This window comes from Hydra vulgaris, chromosome 14 (genome assembly GCF_038396675.1).
Source record: "Hydra vulgaris chromosome 14, alternate assembly HydraT2T_AEP".
Taxonomy (NCBI): Eukaryota; Metazoa; Cnidaria; class Hydrozoa; order Anthoathecata; family Hydridae; genus Hydra; species Hydra vulgaris.
The window spans coordinates 44,050,270-44,064,399 of record NC_088933.1 but is presented as its reverse complement, the minus strand read 5'-3'; the positions used below and the strand labels follow the sequence as shown (position 1 = coordinate 44,064,399).

Sequence of the window (14,130 nt, the reverse complement as noted above, 5' to 3'; positions counted from 1 at the left end):
GAGTAGTTCGTGCACTTTCAGTTTTAAAAATTCAATATTTGTAGTTATAGGCCGGTGGCCAATATTGATTATCGCTTCATCCCGTTGGACACATCTAATAACTGAAATTTCTATATTGAATCAAGCGTTTCTTAGTATTAAAATTTTAAAAATGTAAACTTGCCCCTTTTTTACTCTGCAGTTTTTTCACAATCTATCATTTTACTTTCCTTTATCGTGCTTGATCGTTTTCTAACGATTAGTCTATCTTTGATAATTACTAATTTACGGAACAACTAAAGCGACCGAATGTTATTTGAAACTTTATAATAAATCTTTCCGTAAAATATCTCTGTCACGTTTGGTTAAAAATACAAACAGACAAAACGGCAGCATCGTCAAGCGAGAATATTTGTTTAATTCATTTTGATGATATACCGAATAAATGCATTAAAAAATGCAGTACTAAAGCTATAAAAAAAATATTTAGCACACGAAAAAGGTGGTGCAAGCTTCGAAATAAACATGGAGATGTGGCAAGATTTTCTTTTAGAACCATTAACGCTAAAACAGAAGAGGAATTCAACTCAATGGCAGATATTGTAGAAATGGAAAGCTTTGCTATGGGTTATTTTTACCATCCAAAATATTACGAACGTATTTGTAATGTTTTCAAACTTGAAAGAGCAGAAAATATTAAGCAGACAAAAAAAATTGACTGGGATGTACACCAAAAAACTGAGCTAAAAGAATGTAGGAAAACTAATATAGATGATGAAATGCAACAATCGACATCTATAAATGCAAGCACTGACAAAGCTCAGCCAAAAAGAAAAAATTTCGGTGTAGACAATTGGGTGAGAGTAATTATTTGTGGCCTGATATTAATGTGGCCAAACCATTAAAAAAAAAGTTTTATCTTTAATTCAAGATTGCATTTATATAAGTTCAAATCGGCACAAACAAACACCTAAATCTGTGGCATTGTCACAATGGCAACAAGGCAGATAACTGGATCAAAAGAGTTGATAAAAATATTGAGTGGTTTTGGTCATTGTATATCATATTCAGCCACAATGAGGTATGAAACAGCATTAGCATCTATCAATCTAAAGTAAGATATAGTTTTACCACAAGGTAAGATTAAACAATATCTATGATGAAAAATAATTTTAATTCTAAAGTGATCAAAACAAGGCTTTTGTAAGTGTTATCACCATAATATAAACAATAATATATTAAAAAAATCAAAATAAGTATATAATTTATCTTAATAATAGCTTAATTTTTTTATCGAGTTTATACAATAAATTTCTGGTCTTTTAAATCAAATTTTTATTCAGGAACTAAAGACACATCACTCTCAATTTTGGTTTGGGACAACATCAATTTCAATGAGGAAACAAGATCTGGGAAAGGAACTACTCATATGGCTAATGGAATCATTGTTCAACCTTTAAATATTGGACCAACCCAAGAAAAAAGAGAGGTATAAACAGTGCGCAATGTTTTTTTTTTTTTATTTTTTTATTTTATTTTTTATTTTATGTGCCCCAAGAAGTCCTAACGGTCTTGTCACAGAGCACCGCGGAAGTGCATTTAACCAGGAAGTTCACGCCTCCTTCCTTACCGTGACGCGAAAATATGCGCAAAGCTCGTTTCGAACCTCAATCTCCTGCTTATAAAGCAAGCGTTCTAAACGATGCGCCACGGCCGCGAAAGGGTTAGGGTTAGGGTGTCAATCAAAAATTACATAAATAAATCAAACCACTCCTATAATAGAAATAATCGAACCTAAAGAACTAATGGTGTTTCAAGAAGTAGGCTATCTGGAAAGTCTGCATATCTTCTAGGCATTCCTGCTAGTCCTAAGAAATGTTGTGGAAAGAAAGTTAAATTTACTCCTATAAAAGTAATTCAAAAATGAATTTTACCAAAAGTTTCATTAATAGCAAATCAAGAAATTTTTCCAAATCAAAAGTAAAATCCCCCAAACATAGCAAATACTGCACCTAGTGATAAAACATAATGGAAATGAGCTACTACATAATATGTGTCATGTAATAAAATGTCTAGTGATCCATTAGCTAAAATTACACCAGTTAAACCACCTAAGGTAAATAAAAATATAAAGCCGGTAGCTCATAACATAGGTGTAGATAAATTAATTTTTCCTCCATACATTGTTGCTAGTCAACTGAAAATTTTAATTCCTGTAGGAACAGCAATAATCATAGTAGCTGCTGTAAAATAAGCTCTAGTATCAACATCCATACCTACAGTAAACATATGATGAGCTCAAACAATAAAACCTAAAAAGGCTATAGCTAATTGAGCATATATCATACCTAAATATCCAAAAACTTGGTTTTTTGAACTGAAAATAGGAATAATTTGTGAAATAATTCCAAATCCTGGAATTATTAAAATATATACTTCTGGATGACCAAAAAATCAAAATAAATGCTGATATAAAACGGGATCTCCTCCTCCAGCTGGATCAAAAAAAGTAGTATTAAAATTTCTATCAGTCAATAACATAGTTATTGCCCCTGCTAAAACAGGAAGAGAAAGAAGTAATAAGAATGCCGTTATTAAAACAGATCATACGAATAAAGGAAGTTTATCAAATGTTAAACCTGGTGTTCTCATGTTGAAGATGGTTGTAATAAAATTAATTGCTCCAGCAATTGAAGAAAATCCGGCACAATGTAAACTAAAAATAGCTAGATCTACAGACCCTCCTGAATGAGCTAAAGGCCCAGATAAAGGGGGATAAACTGTTCAACCTGTTCCTGCTCCTTGTTCTACTAAAGATGAAGTTAAAAGTAGAATTAATGCAGGAGGGAGTAATCAAAAACTTAAATTATTTAGTCGGGGAAAAGCCATGTCTGGTGCTCCTAAGTATATAGGCACAAATCAATTTCCATAACCTCCTATTAAGACTGGCATGACTAAAAAGAATATCATTACAAAAGCATGAGCTGTTACTATAACATTATATAAATGATCATCTCCTATTACTCTTCCTGGTGCTGAAAGTTCTATTCTAATTAACATACTTAAAGCAGTTCCTATCATTCCAGAAAATGCCCCAAAAGTTATATATAAAGTTCCTATATCTTTATGATTAGTTGAAAACATTAAACGTGTGATTCAATTATACACTTATCTTTTGAAAAAACAAATAATTTTCTAATTTTCCTATTGTGGGAATTATTAATAAAAAATAAAAAAAATAAAATAAACTAGAAATTATACTGATTATTATATAAGGGTTTTCTATAGGTTTAGAGCCTAATCAAGTTAATAAGATGAAATTTGCTATAAACACTCAATATAATAATTTTCCTATAGGTCTAAAAGTCAATGAAAAAAATTTATTAGTATGTAAAAATGGAATAGCAAATAAAATTATTATACTTAAAATTAAAACTCCTCCTAATTTGTTAGGAATTGATCTTAATATAGCATAAGCAAATAAAAAATACCATTCTGGCATTATATGAACAGGAGTTACTAATGAATTAGCGTTAATAAAATTTTCTGGATCACTTAGAGTATTAGTATAAAAAAATACTATAAATAATAGAATAAATATTAATATAAAAAATCCATAAATATCTTTTATTGCAAAATATCAATGAAATGGAACTTTATCAAAGTTACTATTAATTCCTAATGGGTTACTAGACCCAACGCTATGAATTAGTACTATGTGAATTAAAATTAAAGATGCTAATACAAATGGGAATAGATAATGTAAACTAAAAAATCTACCTAAAGTGGCATTATTTACACTAAATCCACCTCAAATTCATTGAACTATGTCATCTCCTATATAAGGAATTGCAGATAAAAAATTTGTAATTACAGTAGCCCCCCAAAAGGACATTTGTCCTCAAGGTAATACATAACCTATAAAGGCAGTAATCATCATTACTATAAATATAGTTATACCTGAAAATCAAATAGGTTTTTTTTGATAACCCCCATAGTATAAACTTTTGCCTATATGAATATAAACACTAAAAAATAAAGAGGCTCCATTAGCGTGAATTGATTTTAATAAAAATCCATAATTTACATCTCTGCATATATGAATTATTGATTTAAAAGCTAAAATTATATCTCCACAATAATGCATAGCTAAAAAAATTCCAGTAATTAATTGAATTGCAAAACACAATCCTAACAAAGATCCGAAATTTCATAAGTAATTTATATTTGATGGAGAAGGAAGATCGATTAAAGTAGAATTAATATGTTTTATAAGATGATTATTTTTTCTAATCCTCATTATATAGAAACGTTAGTATAAAAACTAAATATTATGGAATCAATAAGTATATTAGGATAAACCCCTAATACAATAATAAACACTATTAATGGTAATAAACTTTGAAATTCAAAACTTATTATATCTCTTGAAAATTTTAGATAAGGCGAACTAGAACCAAAAAACATTCTATTGTAAACCCATATAGAATAAATTAAATTTATAAAAACCCCTAGTAAAATTAATAAAATTATAAACAAAGAAAACTTAAAAGCTGAAATTATTAAGAATAATTCAGCTATAAAATTTAATGTTAAAGGAAATGAAACATTAGCTAAAATTAAAATAAATGTAATTATACTTAAAATCGGCATAGTAATAGTTAAACCTCTAAAATATTTTATAATTCTAGAATGAAATCTAAAATACACAATTGAAGTGATAATGAACAAACCTGAGCTAGATAAACCATGAGCAATCATCATTAACACTGACCCGACTAATCCTTCAATAGAATGTGAAAAAATACCTATAGTCACTAAACCCATATGAGAAACTGAAGAATAAGCAATTAAACGTTTTATATATATTTGACGACATGTAGTTAAAGCACCATAAACTATGGCTACAATACTCATTATAATAATCAATGGATAATAAAATTGAGAAGCCAATGGAAAAATTGGATAACAAAACCTAATCAAACCATAACCCCCCAATTTTAAAAGTATTCCTGCCAATAGAATTGAACCTGCTATTGGTGCTTCTACATGAGCTTGAGGAAGTCAGATATGGAATGGTACCATTGGTATTTTTACAGCTAAGCCTATAAAAACCCTATAAGTAATCAAAATTGAATATTATATGGAATTTTTATGATTAATAAATTTTCATAGTTAGTAGTTCCAGTTAATGAGTATATTTTAAATATACTTATTAACATTAATAAAGACCCTATTAAGGTGTAAAAAAAGAAATAAAAAGCAGCTTTAATTTTTTCTTCTCTATAACCTCATATACCAATCATAATAAATACAGGTATTAATATACTTTCAAACAAAATATAGAACCATAAGATATCTAAAATAGAAAATACTATAATTAATAGAATAACTGACACAGATAGCAATATATTAAATTCTTTTTTAAAATATTTTATAGATTTTAAGCTTATTAATATACATATAGGAATTAATAAAATACTTAAGCCTATAAAAAATATAGACAAACCATCAACAGAAAGAATAAAATTATTTCAATTAATAAATATTGAATTTATTAGTAATCAACTGAAATTTAAATTAAATTGAAAATTGAAAATTTTATGATTTAAAATAAAAAATAGTATAAAATAAAATAACAATATTAAAGATCAAAACAAAGAAATATTAAAAATATTTTTATTATTTCTTTGAACTAACAAAATGTTTATTATGCTTAAAAACGGAATTAATAAAAGAAAGATTAAATACATCATTTATTAGATAAACCTCAAAAAGCTCATAATAAAGAATTAGTAATAATAATAAATGATAGACTTAAAGGTAGATAAGATTTTCATAATAAACCCATTAATTGATCATATCTTAATCTAGGAAAGGAAGTTCTAACTCAAATAAACAAAAAAACAAATACAATCATTTTTAAAAAGAAAATAAAATTATTAATAAAGAAATAATTATTTCAATCTCCTAAAAATAAAATTACAAAAAAAGCACTAGTAAATATTATATGAGAATATTCTGCCAAAAAGAACAAAGCAAAAGACATCGAAGAATATTCTACATTATAACCAGAAACTAATTCTGATTCACCCTCAGTTAAATCAAAAGGAGCTCTGTTAGTTTCTGCTAATGAACATATAAAAAACATTATAGCTATAGGTCATAAAAGGAAAATATAAGAAATGCTTTGACTTTGTGAGTTTATCAAAGAATAAATATTTAAAGTTCCAGCACATAGAATACAAGAGAAAACAACTAAGCTAATACATACTTCATAACTTATCATTTGAGCAGCAGCCCTCAATGAACCCAAAAAGTCGTATTTAGAATTACTTGATCACCCAGATAAAAGTATAGAATATATGTTTATTGAAGAAATAGCAAAAATGAACATCACTCCCAAATTAAAATCAAAGATTAAGTTATTTATCCCCAATGGAATTATTACCCAAATAAGCAAAGATAGAGTTAAAGCTAAAATAGGAGAAAATAGATAAAGAAATATGTTAACATGATTAGGAATAATTAACTCCTTTGAAAATAATTTTACACCATCAGCTAAGGGTTGTAATAACCCATATATTCCTACCACATTAGGACCTTTTCTATTTTGACTATAACCTAAAATTTTTCTTTCTGCTAAAGTCAAATAAGCTACAGAAATTAAAACTGGAACAATAATTATCAAAAACTTTATAATTTCTAATATAATTAAATATATATCTTTCCTTATCCTTTTAGTAAATTTAATAATTTTAAAGAAATAGATCCTTTTATTTTATAAAAACCAACTATTATCGATAATCCAATAGCTGATTCAATAGCAGCAATAGTTATTATGTATATTACTATTATTTGTCCTTCTAGAGAAAAATTAGTTAATGAACTTAATATAAAATTCATTGAAATAGATAATAATAAAATTTCTATACTAACTAGAATTAATATAATATTGCTTCTATTAATAATTATTCCTATAATACTAATACAAAACATAATTATTACTAATAAATTGAAATCAAATAGCATTATTCTCATTCTAACCCCCCCCCCCCTTAATCACTCATAAATTAGTCCTATAACTAATACAATTATAAATAGATAAATAACAAATTGTGAATAATAATCTATTAAATTTGAATTTACAGATCATGGAAATAAATAAATTATTTCTAAGTCAAATACTAAAAACAAAATAGCAATTAGAAAAAATCTTATAGAAAATGGTTGACCAGTTGAATGAAAAGGATTAAACCCACATTCATAAATAGAAACTTTTTCTTTATCTGGTGATTTAAAAGAGAGAAAAATTGAAAAAAACAAAATAACAGAACTCAGTAAAAAACTAATAAATAAATAAATAAATTAAGTTTCATGAATTGTTTCTTAAGTGTTGTATAAATATTTTTTGCTTCTTTAAGCTAAAATTATGAGTAATAGTTAAAACAATTACTCCTATCATCCCTATTGACAGAATAATGCTTATCAACATAAAATTTATATAATATTTAGAATAAAAGAAGAAAACTAAATTATGAAAATTATGATAATTAATTAGATTAAAATTTAAAAAATTATCATCTAAGTAATAAGGTAAAAACACATTTTTGTTAATAACTTTTATGATTAATGAAGTTAAAACAATTAAAACTATAGGAATTATATTATTAATATTAGAATTTTTTTTTATTTGAATAATATCTAACATCATTATTACGAATAAAAACAAAGTTACTATAGCTCCTACATATATTATTATTAGTAATAATGATAAAAATTCTAAATTTAAATTAATTAATAAAGCAAAAGAAAAAAAAAATACAGCTACTAGTCAAAAAACAGAATGAATAGGGTTTAAAGAATTAATACACATTAAACACCCTAAAATTATTAAAACAGAAAAAAAAAAGAAAAATTCATTCATGATTGGATTATAAATCACAGGAAAAAGTTCCCTTTCCCCCACTATGTTACGACTTACTCTATCTTTTATGATCAAGGCGATGGGCTATTTGTATTAATATTTGCACTTATTCATTAAAACCTTATATTTTTAATTACTATTAAATTCTCTTTAAAATCACTTTACATTGATTATCCAAATATAAATTTATATTATAATATTTATTGTAGTACATAATATCCCTTTTTATAAAGGCCATAATATTTGACTTTATTCTTTAAAGATTTATGCTTTAACTATAAGTTAAAGCTGAAGACAACCATGCAAAACTTGTATTTTCAAAAAAAGGTAAGGTATTTCGCGGATTATCGAATTAAATTACATACTCCTCTAATTAGAAAAATAAACAACCAAAATATTTGATTTTCACCTGTTTAGGTATACTGTTCAGATTAATTATTAACAAAAAGATTACCAGGGTATCTAATCCTGTTTAATTATCATTTATTCAAGTTTCTAGTTCTTTTATAAAATCTTTGAAATTTTTAATTATTGTATATTTTACCAAATCAATAATCTTAATTTTACAATTTTTATTCTATACACATTTAACCTATTTTTTTATAAAAATTTATTTCTTAAGTATCACCGCGTCTGCTGGCACTTAATTAGACAAAATTTACGATTACTTTATATCTAAATTACTTTAATTGTATAAATTTCTTTACTGCTGTTAATTTTTCTTTGTCTCAGTAAAAACATGGCTTATACTATGCGTCTTAGGATAAAAAAGTATTAAATTTTTTAACCTGATACAAAACAGGAATTACTCTATTTTACTTATTTATTTGCTTCCACTAACATGTATAAACGATTCTCATACTTTTACTTCTCCATAATCAAAAGAAACTACTTTAATTTAAAAATAAAGAGAAAGGAATCGAACCCTTATATTCTGGTCATGAGCCAAATAACTTTCCATTAGTTTACTCTTCTTCTTTTAGAGGATCAAATAATTAAAATTCTTAAAAATTTTCCTACATACATACTTTTAAAGAACTACCTTTTATAAATCACTCAACCCATTAAAAACAGGGAATAAAAAAAATTCTTCGGTTTTCTTCTCCCCTAAAAGAGGATCACCCGACCCCCCCCAGTCCAGGCGCAGCACTGGCGCACCCCCTGCTGCGGCTAACGCAGGGGGCCCCGCGCCGCACCAACCTAACCCTAACCCTCAACACCAACCAACCTAACCCTGACCAATGCGCCGCACCAACCTAACCGTACCAACCAACCTAACCCTAACCCTAACCCATGTAAGGGGAAAAACTAAAGGGACAGTTTTCACTAATTTATAAATACAATTTTTCTTGTCTAATCTTTGCTATGTTAGGAAAGATATAGAAAAGAATGGATTATAGTCTTTAAAAAGGTGGCTGGATGACATTTTGCTCTTCCCCCCTCACATGGAGCACTGCATATCAATTATACTAAATCAAAATTAGAAACTTTATGATCTTTTTTGAAACATTTATGTTGTTTGTTAAAACTACATAGTTTTATAGCTAACAATTCTTTTTTTTTAGTAGGTGTTCATTCATTTATGTTTCTATATTGGATTTAGCTATTTTCTATAAAAAAAACTTCATTCTTTTAGTAACCCACTTCATACCATTTCACTTTTTTTTATTAGATAACAGTTTCAAAACGACCTCAATCTATTCAAGAACCACTTTCTAGCATATTATGTTATCAGATTGGGAAAAAAGAATCACCCAAGCTTAAAAAGCTAATCGAAAAAATAAACATTGATCTTGTCATTTTATCTATATCAATATAATTGCCTGTGATGAGGCTGTGTATTCAAAAATTCAAATGGTTCGGTGGAAGGAACCTGAGTTTTCGAATAGATTTGTAGTAAGACTTGGCGAATTTCATACTATGATGTCATTCATGACTGCTATTGCTAAAAGATTTGATGGATTCAGGTTTGAGGTATTTAATTAGTTTTAAACATAAGGATGAAAATTTTAAAAGATAGCTATTTCTATTTAGAGATAAAGATATTTTGACAAATTTTGATTTTTTGTGTTAAAGTTTTTGATAAAATTATAAACTTTAATTTTTTTTAAATATTTGCTAGCTATCATTTATAGGTTTATTAAAACTGTAAACTTTGGGCATTAATATATCAGTCTCAATTTAAGGATATTGTCATTGAATCTGGTCTAGTGGCAGAGGGAGCAATTAAAGGTATTCTCACAGGTTAACACTATTACAGAAGCATAATGGTGCATAAAATCATGTTTGAGGCTTTAAGTCGCCTTAGATTTGAATCATTCTTGAACTCCTTGGATGTTGACAACCGACGTGAAGTAGAGGATTTCTGCTTGTTATTAATGGAATTACATGGAACTTCTGAATTCCACCGGTATATTGAAAGTGGTTTGTTTGTTGAAGTTAGAGTAATTATTATTGAAATTAGTATTCCCGCCTCAGTTGGTATCATAAAATCAACGAAGTCGAAGCTTATAAATATACTCGAAGATAAATGTATTGATAAGATATCAGTGGATATTCCTAAAAACAACGTATTAATTTTGGACGGTATGGCTATATTGCAAATAATTAAACCTATACCCGAAAATTTTGAGAAACTCAGTCGATTAATATTCACTATGGTAATGAATTTTGACATAAGTCAAATAGAGTTGACTTTGTTACGGACAGGTATCGAAATATTAGTATCAAACACGCCGAGCGACAAAGACGTGTCCAGAATGTTACTATATTTGTGCCTGATCAAAAAGTACCCAAACAATGGAAGAAGTTTATGAGTGTTGGCAGCATTAAAGAGGAACTGGTTAAGTTTTTCTTGGAAGAATGGAAAGGTTATGCAATAAATGAAATAGAGATATTTATTACACATGGTGATAGCACATACTGCTTCAGAAATTCGATTTGTACGGAATTCTCCGAACTTCGTAGCGACCAAGAAGAAGCTGATACTCGGTTATTGTTACATTGTAAGCACGCTTCGGTTTCATATGCTCATGTTACACTTGCAAGCCCCGATACAGATGTGTTCGTTAGTGCATTTTACCATAGTTGGTTCATCTCTGCAACTCTTCATTTTGAAACAGGATGTGGAAACAAACAACGTATCCTTAATGTAAATAAAATCGCAAAAGAGATTGGTTACGATTGGTGTGATGCAATGATTGGATTCCATTCACTTACAGGTAAATTCAAATTAAATTTCATAAGTGAAATCATTATCTTTCTTGCAAAGAATTTATTTCATGCACTATTTTGCTACTTTATCAAAAATAATGTATTAAATTGTGCTGTTTATCTAAACTAATCTTTGTATCTGAAAACGTAAATGTTTGAAGTGTTTCTACTTATTACTTAGGTTGTGATGCAGTGTCTGCTTTTCAAGGAAAAGGTAAATTATCTGCTCTAAAGACGGCAGGAAAGAAAAAAGAATATTGTACAGCATTCCGAGGTATCGGAATGTCACAAGATGTGTCAGATGACGTTGTTAATGGCATACAGAAATTTGTTTGTCACCTTTATGGTGCAAGCAAAAAAGATGTTGTCAATAAAGCACGATATTACTTGTTCAAAATGGGCAAATCTATAGAAGAGATGTTCCTCCAAATTATGATTCGCTTATTTTACACATTAAACGTGATAATTATGATGCTTACATCTGAAAAAATGCATTGAAAGGTATATTAAATGTTCCTTCGCCCGATGGCTATGGTTGGTCTTTAAATGGAGACTAGGTAAACTTGGTTTGGACAACAATTCCACCTGCACCCGATTCACTTCTTGAATTTGTTTAATGTTCTTGCAAACCTGTTTGCGTCACAAATCGATGTTCTTGTAAACAAAACGGAATCACATGCACTGATCTATGCGCATGCGGTGAAGCGTGTGAAAACACCTCGTTTGAAGAAAGACTCTATGATGATGATGATGATGATGATGAAATAGAGTCAGAAAGCGATCTTGATGAATAAAAAAATAGTTGACATTTCTAGTATCTTTTCTTTTTTTAAACTTTAGGTGCTCTACTTTTTGTTACACAATATATGAGTACGAGGTAGTTCAATTACATCGACGAAAACAAAACTTATTATCTTGAGAAATGGTCGGCGAGAAAAGATATCAAGTAAATGGGGGTGGGGGTGGGGGGCTTAAGTCTAAAAAGGTTACTATTCCAAATTTGCAAGCTGATCCGACAAAAAAGTTTAAACTTGCAAACTAAATGAGCTAAAAGGTCCACATTTGCCAACTAAATGAACAAAAATTTATTAATTGTTACCCCCTTCCCCCCCCCCCCCCAACCTCAATTAACGTCGGGTCTATCCTTGAGAACAATGCATTTTAAGGTCAATGTTGTTAGAAAAAATGTATTCAGTGTTTAATTTACTACAAGTAAAATATTACTTTCACAAAATTCGACCATGATTTTTTTCCATTGCCCTTTGGGCTAAAAGACCCAAGCCCTAATTTCTCAAAAATTGCAGGGAAAAAATGGGGCAAGTTTCTGTTTTTCGTATCTTGGTACCATGCTCTAACAATATCGAAACAAAAAACTTAGTTATTACAAGTGTCCAACGAAAACTCATTTTATAGTCACATTTTTGCTATATGGCCACCGGCCTATTAGTAGACTTAGTAAACCGCTCATTGTTTCAACTACTAAACCATTTGTAAAATCCATATCTTTAATTGTTTTAAGTACCATTTCATTTGTAAAACCCATATTTTTGATTTCATTTCTAAAAAAAATATTTTATTATATTTAGATGAAAAAAAGACATTACAAAAAAACAAAGAGACAATCGCGAAAAATAGTAAATAGGGGTAATGGTCTGTCTTCGTAAATAACAGTGAACAATGCAAAAATGTTTTGAAAAATTGCAATTCAAAATGCAAACGTGTTGGGCGCTTTAACAAACTGGCATTATTATCGAATAAAAAAAAAGAAAAGAGAAACGCCTGCTGAAGATTTAAATGTAAAACCGACGCTTCACCAAAGAGATATTGCAAATTTAACATTTAAAGAAAGACAAGGTTTTTATAATAAGCAATTGTAATCTATAAAATTAATACATAATGTTATTTAAAAATGTCGTATTGACTAGAGTCATAATTTTCAGTTATTATAGAGGTTTGCACAGCTGTTCCTAGTGGTGTTTGTAGACTACTAGCAGTAAGCAACTCGTAATACGGGTTATTAGTAATTAAATCATTGCTTATAGTTAACGACAAAAAAAGACTACATTAACATCAATTAGGTTCATTTTAAAATCTGTTACACACACCAGGTACCATAAAAAGAAAGTCAAGTAAAGCCTGCTAACACCTAAAAAAAGAAATGAAAAATAATTACAGTTTTTAATTACAAAAGTATCATTTGCATTTTATTGTTAGTAAAATTAGGATAATAATATAACAGAAAGTATAAAGAATTACAAAAGAGCTATAACAGCCCAGCTCTATCAACACAAAACACAGATACAAAAGCGCATAGCATAAGATATTTACAAGCACACATTACAGACATTACTATGTCTCTCCAAAATAATTAAAAAATAAAAGATTATAAAAAGGCTAGACAACTTAACGTAAAAACACGGCCAAATAACACCAAAAGTTAATAAGATATTTTATCAACTATAATACTTGAACTAAAAAGACTTTAGTTTTTTACAAAATTGAACAATTATGGTTAAACAATTTGAACAATTATATCATAAAATAGCAAGCAACTCGTAAAATATTTTATATACGTGGTCATTATCAATTGTGGTATTAAGAAATACGTAAGAGCTCAGTAGTTACATTTTTTATTGATGCTCCTTGTACTAATTCTCATTTAACTTTAATCTAAGAGAGAGAGGGAGAGAAAGAGTTTCCAAAGCAGCATATTAAAAAAGTAAAAAAGACACGCAATAAATAATATTAACTGGTTCTATTAAGTTACCAGTAAACGAAATTATTTTTACCTTTATTATTTGAAGTTCCAGCTTCTCTTTAACTGTTGACTAATGATTAATAGAGTAAAATTCATATCATTAAATTTACAAAATTAAAACCATGTTTCAACAGTTAGCAAACTATTCAAGTGATGACAAAGGCAACTAAAAAAAAAGAACATAATTATGGCTGAATTCATAAAAAATTTAAAATCATTTTAATTTAAAACTGTTATCAACCGTTACTATAAA

At 28.2% G+C, this 14,130-nt stretch overlaps 1 pseudogene; it reads right to left on the bottom strand.

Moving 5' to 3' along the window:
• Positions 1-1,717: 1,717 nt before the first annotated feature.
• Positions 1,718-4,896, bottom strand: LOC136091155 (cytochrome c oxidase subunit 1-like; annotated as a pseudogene).
• Between the last annotated feature and the right edge of the window lie 9,234 nt (positions 4,897-14,130).